This window comes from Ambystoma mexicanum, chromosome 13, assembly GCF_040938575.1.
Source record: "Ambystoma mexicanum isolate Mex_15411 chromosome 13, UKY_AmexF1_1, whole genome shotgun sequence".
NCBI classification, from domain to species: domain Eukaryota; kingdom Metazoa; phylum Chordata; class Amphibia; order Caudata; family Ambystomatidae; genus Ambystoma; species Ambystoma mexicanum.
In genome coordinates this window covers 483,872,292-483,896,045 of record NC_090938.1, presented here as the reverse complement: position 1 = coordinate 483,896,045, position 23,754 = coordinate 483,872,292, and the positions used below count along the sequence as shown (strand labels likewise).

Below are 23,754 nucleotides of genomic sequence, written 5' to 3'. Positions count from 1 at the left end.
CTACATTACAAATGTAGTCTTTCTTCTGTTTGACCCTGGGCTCTGCCTGATCGGTGTACATGCTCTGATGTCAGAAAGAGGTTTCCCAGACATTTCTGGTATTCAGTATTCAGGTTTTCATTATGTACTGTGGTGGATCAGAAGGACACAGGCTCTCGGAGGGCATCTTTAGAATGACTTTATTAAATGGTATGGTAAAAACCTGACTATCCCTATCGCTATGGGGTATACCCTACCTTCTTTACTAAGGTGCTCCTCAGTCGTCTTGAAATGTCCAAAAAGAATTAGTCCACTGCTCAAAAACTAATGCTATCTGACCCTACAACTAAGTTGAACCAAAAAAAGAATAAGGTCAGGAGAGTATCTGCCTTCTCCTGACAGGTCTTCTTATACTGTTCTCTTTAGTCTTTTAAACTCCAGTTTAATATGTAATTTTCAAATAGTGTTTTGTGACTCCTCGTATTAGCTCATACACTCTGTCAACATGCTCTTGCTGCTCCCTTTCTTTGATGCAATGACTTTCTTTGGGTCTGGTTGGTTCCTTAGGGTAATCTTGAAAGGGTTTGCATATTCAGGCAAACTTAGTCTCTGTGGGATTCTTATCTCTTTTGTCAGTATATTTCCCCTTTGTCTGCTCCTCTGTATTCTCTTGCCGGTTATTATTTCTGAAGGCTTCTTGGGCTTTCTGTTACTTATGGTCTGTCGTTATGTACCATTCATTAATCTTACGTCCCGTCCCCGTTCCTCCATACTGCATGGGCGTACCTTCCTAGGGACGGGAGACGGAACCTTTTTCACCAGAAAAATCTTCATCCGCTTTAAATTTAGAGGAGCAAGGGGGTGCGGCCTTGGGAACATGCACTACACTGACTCCGCCCACCGGTGCCACTCCTCAGTCCCCTTTTCTGCATCAAAAGGAACAGGCTGATTTCACCAGCGCTCCTGGGTTTGGCCCTGCCATGTAATTCTATGCGCTCTTCCCCGGATTCTTCTATCTTTTTGTCTTTATTTGTCATCCACGTACTTGGTCCTCCGGCGTCACGCTCCTGCCCGGCGCATGTCGACTTCAGCCGGCTTCAGCATGTGTCCAGCCTGCGAGGGGCTCTTTCCCATGTCTGACCCCTACGCTCTTTGCCTGCGCTGCCTTTGCACTGACCACGGCTAGGAACGTTGTACCGCGTGCGACACACTGACTCCATGCGCACTGAAGAACTGGCTAGCTAAGTGGGGGGAGCTCTTCGAAGGGTCCCCTTTAGAGTACTTGAAGTTAGTCAAACAGAGAACGAGGCCCAAAAGAGGGCTGCTATTTTCCATTGCACCCCGTAAGGGTGACTCCTTCTCGAGGAAACACCCAAGCGGGAGGAACCTCTCGGGTTCTTGTACCAGCACACGCACCGAGGCTAGTCCAGCTACTGGCCTCACGGCCGAGGGGTTGTCAGATCCTTCTGGAATCAGTGCTGAGGGAACGCAACGTTCTTTTACCGGGTGGACACCCGAGGGGCAACGCCTTAGTACCGGCTCTATGTCCGAGGGGGCACCTGCACGCAGCACTACCGGCGACAATGCCGAGGGCAGAATGCCTTCCATGCCTAGACCTGAGGTGCCGGGTAGGCCTCATGCTCCACCAAGAGTCTTGGAGGAGGCTGGGCCCAGGGAGCCATGCACCACAAATTTGGCACGTGGCACGCAGCTCGACAAAATAGCCCCATGCCAGACAACATGGCCGCTTATCCGATGCCGCTTCTAGGAACAGAGCAGGTGGGTGAATGAGTTTCAAGGTGGAACTGATGTCAACCAGATACACATATACAGTTTATCCATCAGCAGTGCAGGGCCAGTTTCCCCTGCAACCTAGGAAGAGTGCGCTCCGGCCCCAGCAGCCCCCAGCCACTACGTCAATATCTCCGGCCTCCTCTTCTGCCTCCGAAGACAGGTTCTTCGAAAGGTTTTTGGCACTGATGCAAGCCCCCTAGATGGGGGCCATCCTACGGGATGCTGTCAGGAACTTGCTCCCTCCGGTCACTCCACCGGCACCCATAGTTATTCCTCCCATGGCTCCGGTGCCACAGGCCGCAGCGCAACCCCCGCTGCCCCTGCTGGCTCCTTCGATTCCAGCTGCCCTGCCTCCCACAGCTCAGGTGGTCCCACCCAGCACCCCTCGACCCGCTCCAGACCAGCCGGACACTCTGGTAGACACAGACAACGAGAAGGATCCTGACACGCCGTCGTCAGCAAAGGCCTTCCACGACAGGCTTGGAAAAATATTTGGGCCTTTCTCAACCCGAGGTAGAGCAGCCCGAGGAGGGAGTTTTGGCAGAAGTCCTCACCCTGAGACCCCCTACCAAGACGGGGATCCCGATGCAGAAGGACGTCATGGCACTGGCTAAGAAGGGGTGGCTCAAGCCACACTGAGCCCAACCTGTCAATCAGCGCCTCTAGGCCAAGTATAGACAGATGGAGTGGGATACACTCTTGTTGTCGGCGCACCCTCAACCACACTCTTCGGTGATCGCTGCAGCGTCACTCTACTCTAAGCCTCAGTCGTCCTCAGCCACTTCATCCTCGGGACTGCTAGGCAAGGAGGATATGATCTTCGAGGCGTACGGGAAGAAGCTGTACTCCGTCTCCCTGCACCTGCTTCAGGCCAATGGGGATGCCATGCTAATGGCTGCTAACCAGAAGCTTTGGCTGGAAATAGTGAACTTCCTCCCGGAACCTCCGGTGCAGAGCCAGGCATGCTTCAAGGCCGGTGTAGGAGAAGCCAGGCTGGAAGTGCAGGACATCATGGAGTCCACTGTGGCCCACATCGATACCGCTGGCGGGCCATCAGCATCGCCACATCCATTATAAGGATGGCCTGGCTTTGGGCTACTAAGTGTAACCCTGATGTCCAGGATCACGTATTGGACCTTCCGTTCGAGGGTAGTGACCTCTTTCACTCTACTACCGACAAGGAATTAGATAAAAAGAACAGCTCACAGACTGCAAAATCTTTATCCTGACGAAGGCCACGCCCAAGGCGTACAACCAAACGCATCCACACTCCGACAAGGGGCAGCTTTCGGCGGGTTCCGGGGATTCCAGGAACGGAGGTCGAGACAACCTGACCGCTCGCCGAGTCAGCACCAGTGCAAGCAACAAAAGGGGAGAGCAAGCAAGGGCCTCTTTCAGTCCCCCTCCTCAGCGGCAGCCTCAGAAGGAAAAAAAGGCATGACGCATCCCTTCGGGTTCACGTGTCTCCAATGAGTGGCAGGCTTGCCTCTCACATGCATTTCTGGTGCCAGAACTTTGCGGACAGCTGGATCCTATCTCTAGTATCCACGGGGTACCGCCTACCGATACCTCCCTCTACTCTGTCCTCCCCTCCACTCCCACAGATTGGGATGGGCAACTTTGTTGGCAGAGATCCGGTCAGCCTCCCAGAGAGGATTAGGCTTCAATTCCAGGATTATCGCCATGCAGAAGAATAACCAGGCTGGCCTGAGAGTTGTGTTGGACCTATCCACCCTCAACCTCTCCCTCCCTCTTCATAAATTCAAGATGGTTACGCCAGCACTCATTGCAGAGACACTAGACTGGGGAGACTGGATGTGCTCCCTGGATTTGAAGGACGTCTACTTACACGTCCCGATTTGGCAGCCACATCGCTCCTTCATACGCTTCAGGATCATGAGCTGTCATTTCCAGTACAAGGTGCTACCCTTTGGCCTCAACTCAGACGCCAGGGTATTCACCAGACTCATGAATGCAATGGGAGCCATCCTCCGGGCCACCATGTCTGTCCGTACCTGGATGACTGGCTCGGCGAGATCCCTGGAGGGAGTTACCCACACTTCCTCTGCGCTTATGAACACGCTCCATGACCTGGGGTTTACTATCAATCTCAACAAGTCTTTGCTGCAGCCCACGCAGAGCCTCACCTTCCTGGGCCTTATCTGGGACACGTTCTCCGAGAAGGTGTTTGCCATGGAGGACAAGATTACGGCCATCAAGAGGACCGCAATGCACTTCCTTACCAGGGCAGTGACCTCGGCTTGGTGCTACCAACACTTACTGGGTATCATGGCAGTGGCCGTGCCACAAATGAGACTCCGGATGAGGAGATTACAGCTGCACTTCGCAGCCTCAGGAGAAGGGCTACCAAGCGGAGCTGGTCAGCACACTGCCTTCTCTCCACTCTGACCTCACGTGGTAGTCCAGGGACTGCAACCTACGGACGGACAAGCCCTTCCGTAAACCGCCCCTGCAGGTCACCATCACTACGGACTCCTCCCTGGAAGGCTGGGGAGCCACTCTGGACAGCCACTGCATCCACGCAGTCTGGACCCGGCATGAGCAGGATTTGCATATCAACTGGCTGGAGCTCAGGGCCATCTGGCTAGCCCTCAGAGCCTCCCTTCCGGCTCATTGGGGGCAGGACCATCCTGATCCAGACTGGCAACTCCACCAACATGTACTATGGCAACAAGCAGGGGGGGTACCAGGTCCCCTACACTGAGCAACCTAGCAGTCAGCATGTGGGAATGAGCCCTGGAAAACAACATCTACCTCGCGGCCGTCCACCTCGCAGGGGAGGCCAACTTGGAAGCGGACAGGCTCAGCAGACTGGGAGTGGACAATTACGAATAGCAATTGAATGACCAGGTGCTGCAGGTGGTCTTCAACGAATGGGGCCATCCTCCGGTGGATCTATTTGTCTCCTGGAAGTGCCATCAGTTACCGTCTTGACAGGGACGGGCCCCCGGCTCCCTGGCCGACGCCATGCAGATTCAATGGGAAGGCATGACAGCCTATGCCTTTCCTCCCACACCCCTGATCCCCAGGCAAAATAAAGGAAGCTTGTCACCTCCGTCATGAACTTCAGATCATGCCCCTTTTGGACCTCCTGGTCCTCGTCTCAACGGGGCTTACATTCCGTTCTACTTCCAACATGGCCGTCCAGAGCTGAAGCCCTTGCTCGCTCCATGCGCTGAACGCGGCGTGATCTATTTATAGACCACGCCTTCCGCGGCTCTGCGCGTCTCAATGCTATTGCAGAGTAGCCCAGACGTGTGATCGTAGCTTGCAGTATTGTTTCCTTTGTCCCAGTGCTATTACCCGCTTCTGTCCCTTTCCCCCTTCCTGGCTCCGAGCATTTCTAGCCTTTCCCAGACTCCCGGATTCCTGGATTACGCGCTCCTGGAACTAAATGCAACCTGGAACCAGACGAGACTCGAGCAGCGCTGTTCAAGACCAGGAGCGCTCGCAAGAAGGCAGATCGAAGACACCGGCAAACTCCGGATCCAGGTGAGAAGGGGGGGAACTCCTTGACAACCTCAGCATCATCTTGATAGCTCCTCTGATACTGGCGAGACAGAGGTTCTCCAAGTTGCTCAACCTTACGGACAGACCAACCAGTCACCTTCTGCTGGGGTCCAGCACACCACCTGTCCCGGCAGGGTTCTCCACCCCGTTCCTCAGAAGTTAGCCCTCGCAGCGTGGTTCCTGAGCAGATCACCCTCAAGTACCTGAGCCTATCACAAGCTAACCTGGAGATCATCCAGAGCTCTAGGAGCAAGGCCACCAGGAGCCAATATTAGAGTAAATGGAGCAGGTTCTGTCACTGGGCAGACTCTAGGAGATCGACCCACTGACGTGCGCGCTGGACAATGTGCTCTCCTTCTCGGCACACCTCGCGCACTCAGGAGTACAGGTGGACACATGTCGCACCTATCTGGAAGCGATAGGGGCCTACAGAAATTCAGAGGAGGAGGTCTTTTCCTCTTCCAACCCGATAGTCAAGAAACATCTGGCGGGCTTATCCAGGCTTTACCTGCCCATCTAGAAACCACACCCTGTGTGGGACCTCAATGTGGTGTTGGGCGCCTTGACACACAGACCATTCGAGCAAATGGCATACGCGGACATCGGGCTGGTCACCATAAAGACAGCTGTGCTAGTAGGACTCATCTCCGCTCTGAGTCAGCGAAATACAGGCTCTGGTGGCATCAGAACTTTATACCACTTTCTACAGGGATAAGGTGCTCCTGCAGACTTACCCGCGTTCCTACCTAAGGTTCCCCTATGCGTTCCATCTAAACGAGGAAATAGTCTTACCTACATTCTTCGCTGACCCCAAGGACGAGGCACAGAGAGTCTTGCACTGTCTGGATGTCAGATGCGCTCTGAAATTCTATCTGGACAAGACCAAGGGCTTCCGCAAGTCAGATGCACTTTTTGTCACCTTTGGGGGCTCCAGACCTAGTTACCATGCATCCAAGGCTTCTATTGCACACCGGATGGTTACGGCCATCAAAGAGGCCTATGAATGGCAGCACAAGCCACTGCCAGCCCACATGCACGCTGATCCAGTCGGAGACAAGGCTGCAGCCATAGCATTCCAGCGGCAGGTTCCATGGCATGTCATAAGCCGGGGGGCCACCTGGGCCACCCCTTCAGCTTTCTGTAAGCATTACTGTTTGGACGCCAGCCCTAAGTCAGATGCGGCCTTCGGACAGGCGGTACTAACGAACTTGTTGTTTTAAGGAGGGTCTCCTCTCCACCCTGGGGCTACATTCAGTTGTAATCGCCCATGCAGTATAGAGGAAAGGGGACGGGGCGTAAGAGTAATTACACGTTACTCACCGTAGTGACTCTCGTACTCTTAGTCCTTAGTCCCTTTTCCTCCATACGTCCCACCATCCTCCCCCCTAATAATACTGGTGTCATTAGGCAATGTTAAATATTGTTGACGCGTCAATGGGGACCGAGGAGTGGCGCCGGTGGGCGGAATCAGGGTAGCGCATGCTCCCAGGGCCGCAACCCCGCGCGCCTCTAAATTGAAAGGGAAAGAAGGTTTCTCTGGTGAAAAAAGTTCCATCTCCTGTCCCTAGGAAGGGACGCCCATGCAGTATGGAGAAAAGGGGACTAAGAGTATGTTAGTCACTACGTTGAGTAACTTGTCATTTACTTCAAACAGGGTTAATCTTCCCTTCTTTCCAGTATAATTTACTTTCTTGTAAGTTGTTTATCATAAACGCGGCCCAGTCTTTCCGACTTTCATTGAAGGGTGTTTCAAACTATCTTACAGTTCTCTTTCTCTCCCTTTTATGATTAGTAATGTGTTCTGTCATATAGGCAGTTCTTATTTAGCAACAACTCCTTTTCTCTTTCAGCTCTATTGGTTTCCCTTCTAGGATGTGTTATAATTCTCTTTCAATCAATCAAAATGTTCTTTATTCGGCATGATGCCATAAAAGAATGTCACATGTGTGTACAAAACGACAAAGAAATATATTAAGTTAGATGCAATTACATAATAATGACCTGGATAAAACATTAAAAACCAAGTCATATTAAAAGATCAATAAAAACGACAAATTCTCCAGCATTGGATCTTTCATGGATTCACATGCTGTGAATATTTCCCATTGTCTGGCTGGGAAAACCTCTGTAACTTTAACATAGCATTTTCCTATGGAAAACTTCGACACTGGGTGTCCTATCAACGTCTTTTTGGGTGCTTTAGGCTGCACCAATAGGACGTCTAGTATAAATAGCCCCACCCCTGTGGCTTCCCTTCAGATTTCAACCGCCTCCAAACTGTTCGGATCACCTAGTGTTTATCTCGAGAAAATTGCTCTTCGGGTACTACACATGCTTTTGCTGTTTTGTGTCTTTTCAGGCCCAACATGTCATCTGTGGGCCCGAAGAAATCGTTGTTTAGGCTGGGTGAGACCTGCGGTCTCAAGAACGTCTACGAAGGGGATGGGCATGCGGACTGTCTTTATTGCCTGTATCCCAATCATTCCACGGACAACTGTGAGATTTGTCAAGGCTTCTCCCAGAAGTTGTTGAAGGACCGCAATTAGCGGTTGATTTGCTGGCTGAATGAGGGTACTTACCTGGGTTCTGAGGTTGGTTTGGCCTGCCGGGGCAGGTCCTCTACTACGGCGGAGAAAGTGTCGTCTTCACACATGAGGATGCCGTCGGCGGAACCCCCCCTCAAAGAAGCAGCGCACGGCAGGGCTGGCGTTGGAGGTGGGGAAATGCGGTGAGTCGTCTGGAACCAGGTCAGTGCATCGGAGTGGAGGGTCGGGCGGCCCATCTCAGGATAAGGCACCCAGAGTTGAAAAGTCGAAGGAAGTGAGTGCCAGGCTGGAGTAGTCATCGACGCTGTCGTACAAGTCCTCGGCGGCTGATAAGGAGAAGTTAAGTCTCGAGCGTCCTCCACCTCGTCAAAGAAGTGCTCAACGTCAAAGGACCGCCACCGTTCCTCTTCAGGGTGCGAGCCTTCCAAACATCGATCCAGCTCCACGGCCAAGCAGTCCGCTTCGCCGGAGAAGGCCAGGCCAGTGGCGGCCTTGGTTCCATCACAGAGGGGTTTGTCTACAGAAGTCCCTCCCTCAACAGTGGTGATGCTGCCTTCTATTCTTTCATCGGCCATGTTGACGTCAGCTCTGTCGTTGACCGAGCTGGATTCCTCGTTGACGACCGCGACATTGGAGGTGCCGTGGCAGTCTGGGTCCTGTGTAGGGGCCTTTGCTTCCATTGGAGATACTTCAGCAAGACCCCACGACGTACAACTTGGACTCGAGTCCAGAAGAGGAAAGTGATCCGTTTTTCGATCCGTCGATGTTGGATCTGCAGCCGGCAGGGCCGTCCACGTTGGCAGGCCTGGTTGTTGTCCCACCTCAGTACCCGTTGATGAATCCACTCTCGTTGCTGTCCAGGCAGGTGCTGAACATGCTGCAGTAGTTGTTGGGGCAGTTGGATGCACGGTTCCCAGTCCCTCCGACCCCTGTGCATCCCGTGGATCAGGAGGTGCGAATTGTGCCACGATCGAATGAGGTGGTGGGTGCACCGCGCCCCGGCCTCCCGTGGAAATCACCTGCGGTTCGGCCGCCGATGCAGTCTCCGGTAGGTTTCACCCCTCCCCGGAGCCCTCCAGAAAAAGGGGAGCTGGTGGATTATGATCCTGATAGTGTTCCACTTGACACTGTCGACGGCGTCATCATCGCCCAGGGATACCTGGGATACCGACCCAGAAGTGGATCCCCTGAGCAGCCCAGCTCAGCCCTCTCCGCCAGATGATGTTGGCGCTTTTCATGCGATGATGGCAAAGGCTTGTCAAGAGTATGGCCTTACTCCGGAAGAGGAGCGAAAGGACTGTTTTTTGTTTGATCACATGGGGAAGAGGCGGAAGGCATTCTTCTTTGTCCCCATATTGGACCAAGTGTGGCAGGAAGGTCTGCGCACGATGCGCCATCCGTTCTCAGAGCTTGCGATCAAAGTCTGCTTCGAGCACCAGAGTCTTCCCCCCAAGTGCCTCACATCGCAACCCATTCCGGAGTTGGTGGTCTCGGCAGCGGCTGGTCATAAGGTGGGTAGTCAGCACATGTGTGCAACGCCCCCGGACAATGATGCTCGTAAGCAGGATGCGTTCGGCAAGAAGGTGCTTACGGTGGGGGCTACGACGGTCAAGGCGGCCAACTCTTTGGCCATTATGGCTCTCTATGACAGGGAGATGTGGCACCGGTTGACTCCACTCTTGGATCACCTTCCTGAGCAACAGAGGAAGGAGGCAATGCTGCTGGTTCGAGAGGGGGAGGAAGCCTCCAACTACAGCATTAACATTGCAGTGGACCTGGCGAGTCAGGGTTCAAACAGATCAACAATGGTGTTGTTCTCCAGAGGCAGGCCTGGCTGCGCTGTGCCGATTTCCGGCCTGAGGTGCAACACAAAGTGGTGGACATGCTATGTGAGGGTGAGCAGCTGTTTGGGGTGTAAATTGACGAGGCGGTGAACGGGATGAAGGAATACTCTAATACAGCGAGATCACTGGGAACGCTGCAGAGTGGACGCTCTTTTTGCCCCTTTTGTGCTTTTCGAGGAGCCTCAGGGAATGCCAGATTTGCGGTCTCTCGCAACAAGGGCTACGGTCACCCCAGTTGTTATTCTCAAGGGTTCTGACATTCTTTCCAGTCTGCGCACAGGAACAAGGACTTTCAAGCGCAGCGGAAGAAGGGGTCAGGCGGCCTCAGCTAGTTGAGGCTGCCAGTCCAAGTCTCAGCAATGACTGCCATGTAGGCAGTCAACTAGGGGGTAGGGTGGCGCACCATGCTGATGAGTGGCGTTTATTTACAATGGACAGATAGGTGCTGGATGCAGTACGATATGGCCACTCGTTGAAGTATCGGCGCCCGCAACTCCCTATTCCACCAGTGAAGGTGTTGCAGCTGCATCTACCAATCTTGCAGCAGGAGGTGCGTCTGATGTTGGAAAAAAGGGGCAATAGAACCGGTCTCCGTGCCGGAACAAGGACAGGGGTGTACTGCCTGGATTTTGTGATTAAACCGCCAAATGGAAAGTGCCACCCTATTCTGGACCTTCGGCCATTGAACAAGAATCTGCAGGGCCTGAAATTCAAGATGCTGACGTTGCAAGACGTCATACGCTTGGTCCAGCCAGGAGAATTCAACTTTGCAAAATCTTGCCTGACGCCTTCCATGGACTTGGTGTTCCTAGCAGCCCAGTTTCAAAGGCAGCTCAATCTGGTGAAGCCGTCGGTCGACAGAATTCATAAGATGATCGCCAGGGCGGCCTCATGGGGGCTAGGAATGCCAGTCACAGTCCAAGGGTAAATGTGTCTTCTCGGGTCCATGGCGTCCTGCATCCCTCTCATCCCGAATTGTCATCTGTTTATGAGGCCAGTGCAGGAGTTTCTCCCCTCCAGGTGGTCGCAGAGCCTCGGTTCCTGGTCCGACAAGGTGTTCGTCCCCCGAGCATTGGCGGCAGCACTTCAGTGGTGGACTTGCTCCGACAATATTGTGAGGGGCATGGCCGTAGTGGAGCCGGATTTTCAGTATACGATCATGACAGACGCGTCCCAGTTGGGTTGGGGTGTGCACCTCGACCAGTTTCAGGGTCAGGGCTTATGGTCTCACATGGAGGTGTCATTACACATCAACGTTCTGGTATTGAAGGCAGTTCACTGGGCTCTGAAGTCTTTTCTTCCTCTCATTCAGGGTACAGTGGTCCGCATTATGACAGATAACACCACCACAATGATTTACCTGCGCAATTAGGGCAGCACGCACTCACAGCGCCTGTCCCGGGAGGCTCAGGAGGTCTGGCATTGGGCCATTGCTCACAGGATTCGCATCACCGCTGAACATTTGCCAGGTGTTCAGAATGTTCAGGCGGATGCTCTCATCAGCAGGTCAGTTGCACGAATGGAAACTGAAGGACGCCCAGGTGGCGAGAATGTTCAGGAAATGGTGGTCTCCCCCTCTGGACTTGTTTGCCAGCCTGCAAAGCAAGCAGTGCCCCCTCTTTGCCAGCAGGGTGGCTCATTAAGACTCGAGGGGGGACGCGTTCTCATTCCCATGGATGGGCCTGTTCGCGTATGCGTTTCCTCTGTTTCTTCTGATCTGGAGAGTGATCCAGATGGTGTGCAAGGTCCAGTGCAGGGTGATCTTGGTGGCCCCGTTCTGACCCCGGCAGACATGGTTCTCGGATCTGCTTCACCTCGCGCTGGACGGCCCCCTTCATCTGGGGTCGGAGCCAGATCTGCTATCGCAGGACGACTGAAAGGTGTGGCATCACGAACCGACATCCCTCAGTCTTGCGGCGTGGCTCCTGACCCCTCCCAATTTGGACATCTAGGGATCCCGCAGGTTTCCGTTGCATCTTGGCTGCGGCAAGGGCGCCATCTACCAACATGTCTTACAGTCGAAAGTGGTCTAGGTCCTGTGCCTGGTGCGCAGAGCAACCAGACTTGCAGCCATTGGATGTGTCACCAGCCCAGCTTCTACCGTATCTTCTGCTGCTGACGAAGGGGGGGGGCTGACGTTGTCTTCAATCAAGGTCCATCTGGTGGCCATCTCCAAGTTCACTCGACAGCGCAACTCTACACCTCTGTTCAGTGACAAGTTGGTCAAACACTTCTTCAAGGGCCTTTTCAGGACATTTCACCCGGAGAAGAGGTTTGCTCCGGTATGAAGTCTCAATGTGGGGCTCTCAGCCCTCATGAAGATGCAGTTTGAACCTATGTCGTTGGCGACGATGAAATTCCTCACGTGGAAAGTCACTTTTCTGGTGGCTATTAAATTGGCCAGGAGGGTCTCTGAACTTGACCCGCCATATCTGCGGTTCATGAGGGACAAGGGTCTCCTGTCTACTAATCCGCACTTTATCCCTAAAGTGCCATCAGAGTTTCACAAGAACACTACAATTGCCTTGCCCACTTTCTTCGCTAAGGCTACCACTCCTGCATAGAAAGCACTGCATTCCTTGGACGTTAAGAGGACGTTGAAGTTTTATCTCAACCAAACTCAAGTCTTCACGAAGTCGAGGCAGCTGTTTGTGGCTTTTGGTCCTACCAACAGAGGGCAGTCAATTTCCAAGCAAGGCCTTTCCCATTGGGTCTCCTCTAGGATTTCCTTTTAGCCACGGGAAGGCTGGCAAGCCTTTGCGGCCCACTCCTAAGGCTCATTCTGCAAGATCCATGGTGTTGTCAGCGGCGCTGTGGGCGGGTATACCGCTCGGTGACATTTGCCAAGCAGCATCTTGGGCGGTGCCGCATACCTTCACCAGACACTATTGTCTGGGGCAACAACATGTGGAGGATGTGCAGGTGGCACGTGCAGTCTTCCAACGCCTGTTCCAAAAAAGGTAAGCCCCGCAGCTTCTAGGGTTTGGTTTGTTCTGATGGTGTTTGGTTCTCATGCCTATTGTTGGGTTGGTTTCATTATGTTGGTTACTATGGCCTGGAGGCATGGGGTTTTGTTTGCCTGTCATGCACCACCAAGTTGTCATACTGCTCTGTAATCTATTTACAGCATGTAAATCCATGAAAGATCCAATGCTGGAGAAGGGAGTAGTTTCTTACCTGTAACTCCATTTCTCCAGCGTTGGTTTCTTTCATGGATTGACATGCACCCACCGGCCTCCCCTGCAGGCAAACCTTGGTTCTGGTTTCCTCTACTTTGGGAGGTTAAAATCTGAAGGGAAGCCGCGGGGGCGGGGCTATTTATACTAGATGTCCTATTGGTGCAGCCTAAAGCACCCAAAAAGACGTTGCTAGGACACTCGGTGTCGAAGTTTTCCATAGGAAAACGCTATGTCAAAGTTACCAAGGTTTTCCCAGCCTGATGACGGGAAATATTCACAGCATGTTAATTCATGATAAATGCCAACGCTGGAGAAATGGAGTTACAGGTAAGAAACTACTCCCTTCATAGACTTTAAAATGGTCAATAAAATCAACATATTACAACATCAGGCCCAATGCATGTAATAACACCAGTAGGAGTCACTCACAACCCCTTACCTAGCAGGGGGATAAGTATTACAAGCTGGCGTAAAAGTTATCAACATAGGGAGAGGTTACTCACAGCCCTTTAAGTACTTTAAATCAATCTTATTTGGGCTATAGGCGATAGAAACACAACCCTAGATAAGTTTATTTCATGTAAACCTCAAACAAGGACAAGATAAGGGCAATGGTCAAGTGTACGCACTGGTGCTACATCAGCTCTTGGGTCTTTTGAACCATGCTTTGTAAATAAACGTAGCCACTGACATGACATAACGTACGGTTCTTGGGTGGAGATCATATAGCTCAGTGTGTCAGTGGCAGTCGTTACACTAGCTTCCCTCAAGATTGGCTTTATATTATGGCACCTCAAACTCTTAAGGGTTGTACAGTAAAATAGAAAATGGCAGGCAGTCTCAACATACAGATTGCACAGAGGACATAAGTCTGTACTATCACAATCCCAAGATTATGTGTATGAGCCTAGCCTCAATGTGCCCAAACAGAAGTCGAAACATAAGGCTCGCACATATGATGGTTCAATATAATCTAAATGTGCCTCAAAGCCAAATTCAAGCTTGCTCTCAAGATAGTTATCTGCCAGCTTCAGTTTGTAACAATCGCTGATCATATTTTCTCTTTTGAGGGAGGTTATTTCATTTTTGACCTTGGTTGGAGCTACTTTATCAATCACCTCAGGATGACTCCAAAGATCTTGCTTGTTCAAAGTGGACATAGTTTTCTTGACATGAATGGCCCATGGTAAGCTTTTCCCTCCAGTTAGGCTAAGCAGATGAACAATAGTATCACGAAATAGCTCCAACCCGGGTTGGACTACAGCTTTAGCCAATAAAACCACTGATTTCATCATTATCTCATTGGCAACTGAGGCCAAGCCAACCTCCATATGAATAAGGGTGTTTGGCGCTCCTCGGGATAACAAGTACAATTTCTTCAGAAGTAAATACTTGGCAGTAATCAAATTTGAGGAACTTGCATAGCCCCAAATTTCTGCCACATAAGAGGCATGCAATATGGCCAGCTTCTTATATAATTCAATAGCAGGGAAGGTTGCTCTCCTGCCATGGTTGTTATATAAACCTGATATCCCACCACAACAGTGGTGCAAATTAGTCCATGCCTTGTCAATTTGGGAAGACCAAAACCCTTTTTCGTTAAATTGGACCCCCAAATAATCATTACATTTCACCTGTGCAAGCACATTTCCCTTAACACTAACCATTATCTGCTGTTGCTTGGCAATCCTATGTCTAAATACCATAGATTTTGTTTTCCCTGTGTGAGGGATAGCCCTAGCTTGACACGCACCTTCCCGAAGGATGCCCCAAGATCACCTTAATCCCCTGGAGTGATGTGGATAATAAAACAGCGTCATTGCAAAGAAGAGTGCCGGTAGTTAGTCTGGACCCAACTAAGGGGGATCCAAGCATTATTCAAGTTGTGTCCTGATAAATTCATCAATAAAGATGCTAAACATGAGGGGGGGGGGGGAGTATGCACCCCTGCTGACCGAGAACACGTCTCTGCCTGGCCACCCCTGGACATCTCAAATTGTGGGGTGTTCTCACATGCCAAGCCATATCGAACTACTGCTTTGTTATTGTGGTAAAGTGTTTTTACAATCGACAACAGCTTTGCTGGCATATTTCTGCTGCAAAATCTGCCAAAGAAAATCACGGGATACCCCATCGAAAGCCATTTTGAGGTCACCGAATATATCATATAGGTTCATTTTCCTCAAAACTGCATACTTTTGTACCAAAACAGACAAACAAAAACACTGTCTGTTTTGGATTTTCTTTCTTTCAACCAGACAGTTGAAGTTTGTCAGATTTACTTTCTCACTTTTCTCTTTTCTACCGGACGAGTTTCAACGTTCTGAAAGATGAAAGAATATCGAGGCTTAATAACACATAATAGAAATACGACAGTCACAAGTCCAAAGGTACAATGTACTATTTATCAACAGGCAGCTGTTTGTCTCTCAACACCCTGCAATGTGTGCAAGCAGACACCGTGAGATGAGAGAGTGTTGGACATTTCACAAACACAAGGATTTATACAAGTTTTCCACAATCCCGGACACATCGTCCAGCCCCTCTTCGTGTAATACATATACCTAGGGTTGATGGCCTATCCACATAACTAAGTCATGCTTAAACATCTTTTAATAGTTTGTTGTTTTCCTTTAAACATTTCACATGTTTTCCAAATATAAGACACAAAGGTAACATTCCTTAATTTGCTCGCTTATATTTGTCTATCATTTGTTCTTGAGTTTAAAGTCAGCTTAGTTTCAAGGAGCGCAAACAAAGATTTCTGCAAGAAGAGCATGTTCAACTATTCATTCTACTTTACTGTTTGAACGGGGAAGGCACTATTGGAACAGATGGTATCTAAATTACTGATTAGTACGGGTTTTGTTTAACTCCAAGGTTTCCCAGTGTAGGACGTTGATATCATGGAAACAGTACAAAGTTCATTTTTCTCTGCTCGAGCCAAAAACACAATTCTAAACATGGGACAGAAAACAAGAGCAGATCAAAATGGCAGATAACACAAAATAGCGGTGTAGTCTAGCTTGTTTCAGGTTCATTCAATCCAATTTATAGTGCAATGTGAATGTGCTTAGGCCAATAGTTTACTATCTGACGGTATTCATGCAAAATACACTTTTACAGTTCTTATAATAATTCTCGCCTCGGTTCCCATTCCTCCCTGGTTCCCTGTTACTTCTCATTCAGGTGGGAACGTCTCGGGGTTGCTTTCGGTTTGGGTCTCTCCGGTCATTCTCTCTTCTTTGTTCATCTCCTTGCCACCGTCTTTGCCTGACACAGCTCATCTTCTCTCCCAATTTCGTTATCCCTCACTGGGGAACTGTGTCAGCGGTAGTGGTCTACCATCAGTGGTCTCGGTGTCGTTACCCAGGCAGCCTGCCCACCACTTGAATCGCGTGGTGACGCCACCTCCACCACTACATCGTATCTGTGTCTCGTTTCCTTCAGTCTTCACGCAGCTTGCTTCTCTGTTGCCGGCTTCCAGCGCTCATCCAAGGCCCCGTCTTCAGATAGCGTAACATTATATGGGGACCTCCCCTGCTTCACCATGCGATCCTCTCTCTTCGCTCTCTTTCCTCATCGGAGTGAATGAAAACTTTAAATACACTCGTCTCAGTGGATCTATGCTTTTCACTTAAAGAGTTAGCTGCTCTTTTCTCTTGTGGATAGAATATTTTATCTTGCTCCTTCTTCACGTCGTGATAATTGGAAATATCGGATATGGGAGACAGTCCCATATATGCCCTTCTATGGCTTGGCATCAGGAGTTCCTCACAGGAATGGGAGTCCTTGTCCCCTTAGGGGGAGTCTCTCTTGGTGAGGTCCCCCTTGTCTCGACCCGTAGAGAGGGTTTTGCAGAGCAGGCTTACCTCCATAGCCTCATAGAGAGGGGCTTAACCCTTGGGGAGAAGTGACGAGTTACCTGGATTCGTCACAGTACCTATTCTTTTTTTATCTTCTTTCATTGGGCTTTTGAGAAGTCCCCTTGTGCCTGGATTTAAGGAACCTCCTTCTATGCCTCCTCTTTGGGGTGTAGGCTGCCTCCAGATGTTCTTATGTTTTGGGTGTCACTGGTTGGTTGATGCCACAAACTCATGTGACTCAGAAATAATACATGCCTAAAAATGACTGTTCCACCTTGTAGCCTGAGCCCCTCATTCTCAGTGAGGTGTTCTGATTTTGTGGGCAGACCATCTTTTTTGTTTCTCCCCTCTGTCTAGAGGCTTGAGTGGCTAGAACGTCACATAGTTGGAAGATGGAAAACAACTTAATCAGTTGATTGCTGAAGATGTTGTTTTGTCTGGCTGTCGGCATCCACTCATTTGGATTTCTGAGATTTATTGGTGATCCATTGTGGTTTGAGACATGGATGTCATTCATGCATTTGACAATCGCCTTAGCTCAGTGAAATTTAACCTGAGGTTCTTGTCCCCTATTCATTCTCTCGAACCTGCTGCTGCCCTATATTTAGGACTATGCATATCAAAGATCATAGGGATTGTTTTTGGCCCAGGTTTTGCATAGTCTATGCAAATGCGCACCTCTCAGGTGCCCAAATTCGTTTTTGACTCTCCTTTTAACTCTTGAAGCCCTTATTTCACAACCCACAGAAGTTCCAATATTGGTTACAATTGACCCAAAAATGCTAATTGGCCTATGGTCAAAGTGTGTCCTCTATTCTTAATAACTCCCTACATCTCATCCTAGATAGTTTGGAACCTTCCCAACATGACATCCAGCAAATTATAGATGGCTGGTGTCAGGGATATCATTATCAGCAAAGGTGCTGGTGGGTGGGGGCGATGTGGCTTGTCAAGGGACTGACTTGAGAATAATATGTTATTTCACTTGAGAGCTACAACAAACCTTTGCTAAGGAAGTGCAAAGTTCACTTGTTTGGTAGACTTGTTTATTCTCTGTTCTTGTCTGACATCTGAGAATGCCACCTATGCGCAATATTCTCAACTATGTGCTATGTAAGCAGCACAGTCACTCTCTCTGCTTACACACTCACGCAACATGAAATAAACACTTATTATTTTAGCCAAGTTCTACTCATAACTCCTCCATAACCGATCTTTTTTTTAAAGTATTTATTTTAAACCAGCGCTCATAATGACCGGATTACAGATGAATAAAGAATACAATGTAAACCCCTGACCAGTTATCATCAAAGAACAGGCATAAGTCCCATCTGCTTGTACCCTTACTTCACTCCCTCTCCTGTTCCCCGGCTCCACCCTGCTCCCGGTCTGGCCCAAGGGATCTCGACACCGGGTCGTCCTCTTCCAAGTCAAGGACCCTCCTGGCTTGGCGGGGTCTGTTGGTTAAAGCCAGAAAGTTTTGGTCATAGTCTACGAATGGGGCCCAAATGTTCGAGAAGCGATGTAGAAGGCCTGCTTTGGCTGCCGACACCTTTTCTGCAATCAATTTGTCCCACATTTTCATCCACCAAAGCGACATGATTGGCCCCTCTGTGGTTTTCCAAGTGCAGGCTACTGTGATTTTCCCGGCCAAGAGAAATTGAGTCAGTAGCTAAGCTTGTTTTCTCTCAGATAAACTCCTGGGACCGGGACTCCTAGTAGGATAGGTTCCGGCTCTATTGGGAGTGCCACCTGGGTAATGTCTTTTATGGTGGTGATGCATTGGGTCCAGAAGGTTTTCACAATTGGGCAAGACCACCACATGTGGAAGAATGACCCTGGCTGTCCACATTGACGCCAGCAGCTGGGATGTAGGGCCCGGTTGATGCAGTGAAGTCTGAGAGGGGGGTAGTACCAGCGCAGGAACACCTTATGGGCGCATTCTCTGTTGGTGATGCAAAAGGATGAGGGGTGTGTCAGCGCCCAAATGTACACCCACATCTGGTCTTCTAGGGGGTGTCCCAGGTCTACCTCCCATTGCAGCATGTATGAGGCCCTTGTAGAAAGGATATCTTCCTGCAGAAGTTTATAGAGGGTGGACATTTTCCCATGCGGCGGGAGGTCTTTTAGGGTAAGCTCGAGGGCATTAAGGGTGCAAGTCGCAGCCTGATGGGTTAAGGGATGAGAGCACCAATGATGCAGTTGAATGTAGGGGAGCCTGTCCGCCTCGGTTAGCCAGAAGACTGTTTTGCACTGCTCAAATGTGCCCGGCTGGTCTCCCTCAAAAAGTTGCCCCAGAGTTTCAAGGCCCCTCACAACCCAATTCTTAAAGTTCAGTGGGTGAAGCCCTGGGGTGAAAGCCGGATTATGGAAAGTTTCTCTGCAAGCGGCGGATCAGGGGCAAAGGGATTGTGGTGAGTAGGGAAGAGCAGGCATACAGGTCCCCTTCGAGCTCTTTAAAAAGCACAGCAAATTTTCCCGGTATACCTCTCCCGGACAAGCAGGAATGTGGACACCCTGATAGGGGATGTCTTTATCGTTCCATTGGACTGGACAAAGGGTTTCAAAGGGTTCCCGTTCTCCCGGCTCCAAACCTATCCTCAGTGCCACAGACTTACCAAAGTTGATGGTGAAGCCCGCTACCTTTCCAAATCTGTTGATCTCAGCAAGTCAGGGCTTTAACGAGGAGCTAATATTCGTGATAGAAAGCAGCACGTCATCAGCGTAAAAAGCTATTTTGTGCTGGGAGGTGCCAATCAGGAGGTACTTGACCTCTGGGTCTCGCCTAATTCTTTGAGCAAAGTTCCATAACCAATCTTAAACATTTTTTTCATTCTCCGGATTTCATACATCTGTTTCAAAGATATTTTTTGCAAAAATAATAATCTAGGTGTTTTAAATTTCTACACAAAGAGCATGAAGACCAAAAAACATTACTTTCTGACTTTTGACCAAATGTATTTGAAAGTAATGTCTCATAATCACTTTCTAGATATCTAGAACATCACCTTTTGCTATTAGACTGCAAAGGAGCCGTTCTAGGCGATCCTCCTCTTTTAGTATACCACTTCCAAAACTATCTAATTTATTTGTCTGGCACAGTCCAATGCTGGACATTTTTAATGATGCTACCTTGCATGTCTGTGCGTACATTCATTAATCGTCATAAAACCGATGATGCCCGATTTTTCTGGGGAGTTCTTTGAAATCTTTCTTTTAAAGTACTTATATTGTACACCTCAGAATATACATTTCGTTTATGAAACTGCTTTAGTATTTGTTTAGGATTGTGAGAACTAGTGTAAGCATTTTACAAGTACCTTAGAAATAATGCAACATGGAGTTCTGTTGCTTATACATAGCATCACAATTGCCATCTCTTAGGCTCTTTTGAGCTTTGGTCCATTATTTAATTGGCTTTGACATCTGCTATATTGTGTCGGAACTGATCAAACAAATTGCCATTGGGGCAAACAGTACAAGCATGCTTTTCGGGCACCTGAATCATGTTGGTCACATCTGAATGATTTTTGACTCTCAGCCTCACATTGAGAATAAATAAAAATGGTCATTAGGACTTCCCATTGTTGCAAATGTAAATAACTTCAGGAATGCTCTTCCTTGAATGCTTTTGCTTGTCATATTGGTGCAGAATCCCAAGTGGTTTTATGGAGCAATGACAACCCTCGTGGTTCCAACCTGGTCATGGTACATGCAGTACTAACACCTGACCCATCTGTCACTCTTACAAGTCTGCCTGAAAGCAAAGTTTTCTTTTTGTAAATGCTTGAAGTCAGGTGTTGGATTTAAGCACATGTAGAATCTTTTCCTTATGGAAAATGAAATTAGACAGACATATATTGCGTAAGAGATCTTCCTGAAAGGTCACGCCTTCTAACGCAAAGAAACTGGTCTTGGGTTAACAAAGGCTTTGTACCTGACACAGAACCGGGATCCATATCATCTCATGTGCCATGCAAAAGAAGAATTGTCGGCCCCCACAGGCCGGGCTGACCACCTTGACAATGGAGCCTTCAGGAGGAGACTAATATGGATCTAACGTTCAGTAAATTGCTATAAAAATAATACCAAGAGGCCTGATAAAGAACTCCTTTTACTTCTGTGTCCCAACCTGAAGGTTATCAGCTCATCTGTACTTGGGAGTGTTTTTATGTGCTTTGATTTTTGTAAATAGTGTTAGTCCCAAGCTCCGGTAAGAACACATTTGTATCTTTTAATTTGTCTCAAGAATTATATCATCTTATGTACCCACCCCTTGAACCGTTCAAGTGTTCGAATTTCGTCTCAAACCATTGTCTGGGCATTTGGATTGTATTTTCCAGGTCCTCAAACATATCCATGTATTATAGGACCTTTTTATTTAGAATGTTTGATGACTGCTTTTAAAAACATATTTATGGGCTTAGCTCATCCAAACAACTGCTGCAAGCATTCTTAAACTGAGTCTCAGGCATGGTTTATCAGAACAACCCTGTTATGGTGATCCACCTCATCAGGGTGCTAATAAGCCATAAAACCAATCCTGAGATCCTCCTGCTGTAGCAGCCTGTTTGCTGTTGTAGGGTTCATTTAGCCCTGACATCTGTAAGGCTCGCAACTAATGCCCAGTTAACAACTTGTGTGAACACTTTTACATGCACTTTGCCGGGTCCGAGAAAGTTAGAAGGAAGGCCTTAAAAAACTTTAAATAGGCCAACTCTCACATCGAAATTCTTGATGAAATTAGCACAGATGTGGAATCTATTGACGGGAGCGGGTCTTACTAAAAAATAAATTACATTGAATATATAATGTACAACATGTAAAATGGTTATTCCCAGTATCAAATTTTGTATTGAATAACCAGTGTTAAAAAAACATAAATGCTTGCAAGTATGTGCCACTGCTATCCTGATGTGCATCGACGTACTTGGGGTATGGAATAGCATATGTTTGACTTGTGATGCTGGAGCAGGCATACAAACGTTCTAATGGTCCAGCTCTGGAAGCACACAGAACCCCATCTCAAGTACCCTTGGAATAGAAATACCTTATTCCCAACTTTCTACATTACTCACTCTCATTCCTCATTTAGGATTCAGTACAAGAATTGGGCATATTAAGGTTTACGAATTACTAATTATAAAGTCCATTAAAACAAGCTTAAATTGATGTAATGTATCAACGTTGTAATCACACCTCCTTCCCTATGTATAGTACCAATTTCTGGAAAATTCTGGCTCTGAATGATGGCAGTAAGCCAAGCTTTAATTCCATCACATCCCTCTTCAATAAATCTGTTTAATAAAAATTGCCAAATGTACTAAACTTATTAAAGGAAAGGTTTCTAACAATAATAAGTGTTATTGTTGACCCTGAAATAAGTTGCGTAAGGCTCCAATGTAATAGTTGGAAATGAAATGTTATAATTCGAATGGCTAGCAGCATTTACTCTAGACGGGAGGGAGAGCATGATTTGAAAAACAGCTAAAATGTTTGCAGATATCCTGTTTCTCCACATTCTGCATTAATTATTATTATTAATAGTCTGTCTAAATGATGTGCCCCTGGCCACAATTCCCACGACAACCTTAAGATAAGTTACATTAACATTGGCAAAAAACCTATCCGGGCTCACTGTTTTCACTAAAATGCTACTGGATTAAAAAAGTGATTACATGTTTTTTTGTTGTTAATCTATTACAGTAACGCACAAGTGTTATTTAGGGAGATGAAAGACTTGTTTTAAAAAAATAAAGATCATTAGATTGCACTGTGGTTCTTTCTTACACCAGAGCTGAGACAGTCTCCATTTTTTTACTGAACAACGTGTGATGTCTCCCTAAAAACAAATCACCATTGAGAAAATGCAATTGCGTGATCCTTAAATAATTCTATCGTATTGAAATACATAAAAAGACAATGAAGTGATCACCAGCAAAATAAGTCAATGGTATAAGATTAAAATCAAGACATTTTTCGACCATTGCATGTATATTTTGGGTTCTAAATAATGCAAGCCTGTATGGGAAGCAACAGCGCTGTGCAACAAGGGAGCATAGTAATATGTTAGAATAATATCAATACAATTAGAAGATTATAATATTAAAGGTAAAGTTAGAAGAGGGGGTTGTAGGCATTGGACAGGGTTCTGGGGGAGAGAGGCAGATCCAGTCTTTGTCAGGGGGGTCCGCAGCTGCTGCCAGTGAAGCTTCGCACAATCTGACCTCCCTAACCGCATTGTTATTTTCCTTGCCGTCTGCGATCTACGCTGATTGTAGAGACAGCCTGGCTTCAAGCCAGTGAGTATAGCTCACAATTTAAAAGCTTTCCTCTTACAATTGCCGGTGTGCACTACACAAGTTTGAATTACGTGACATGGCCGACTCAGCATTTTGTTGATAATTTGAGTACCATGAATAGTAACACTTGTTAATACAATACATAGAAGCAGGATGACTCTGGCATGAAGCGCTATATAAGAACAGAAATTATTAGTCTAATAATTATTCAGGTCAGAATATAGGTATGAATGGAAAATGCCTGTGTTAGAAAAGTGCTTGTAATTAGTTTACATTTTCAGTTACGTTTTATAGCAATGATCTTCTTTGGGGAAGGCATTTCTTAGCCAATGTGCCTGTTGAAGATCTTAATCCTTAACCCTTATATTTTCTGTAGCAGAAAATGCTTCACTTTTCCAGACAGATGCGCCACACACAGCACCCCACAACCACCCACCCCACCCTACCCGACACTCAATATTTTTGAGATCAAAACAGCTTTACTGAAATTACCAAAACAGCTAAATCTATATTTTAAGACCAAAAAAAGAAGCTGATTAAGCACATAAAACCTAAAATTCCATGTTTCCATAGTCTTGTGTTTTCACAAATTGAAAGACAGTCTACACTAAAAACCAGTAAAGAAATTACCTTCACATGCTTTGAAGGCCCATGTCAAGTTGTTCTCATCAGCAGAAAACCCTTTCTTCCCGCTCCCTCCACGACCTCTTTTT

The 23,754-nt window shown here is 48.0% G+C and overlaps 1 protein-coding gene across 6 annotated transcripts in view; it reads left to right on the top strand.

The window, feature by feature from the left end:
• TANC2 (tetratricopeptide repeat, ankyrin repeat and coiled-coil containing 2) overlaps nucleotides 1–23,754 on the top strand; it is a 3,436,361-nt gene that overhangs the window by 3,310,725 nt on the left and 101,882 nt on the right. The gene's annotated exons all lie outside the window — the stretch shown is intronic.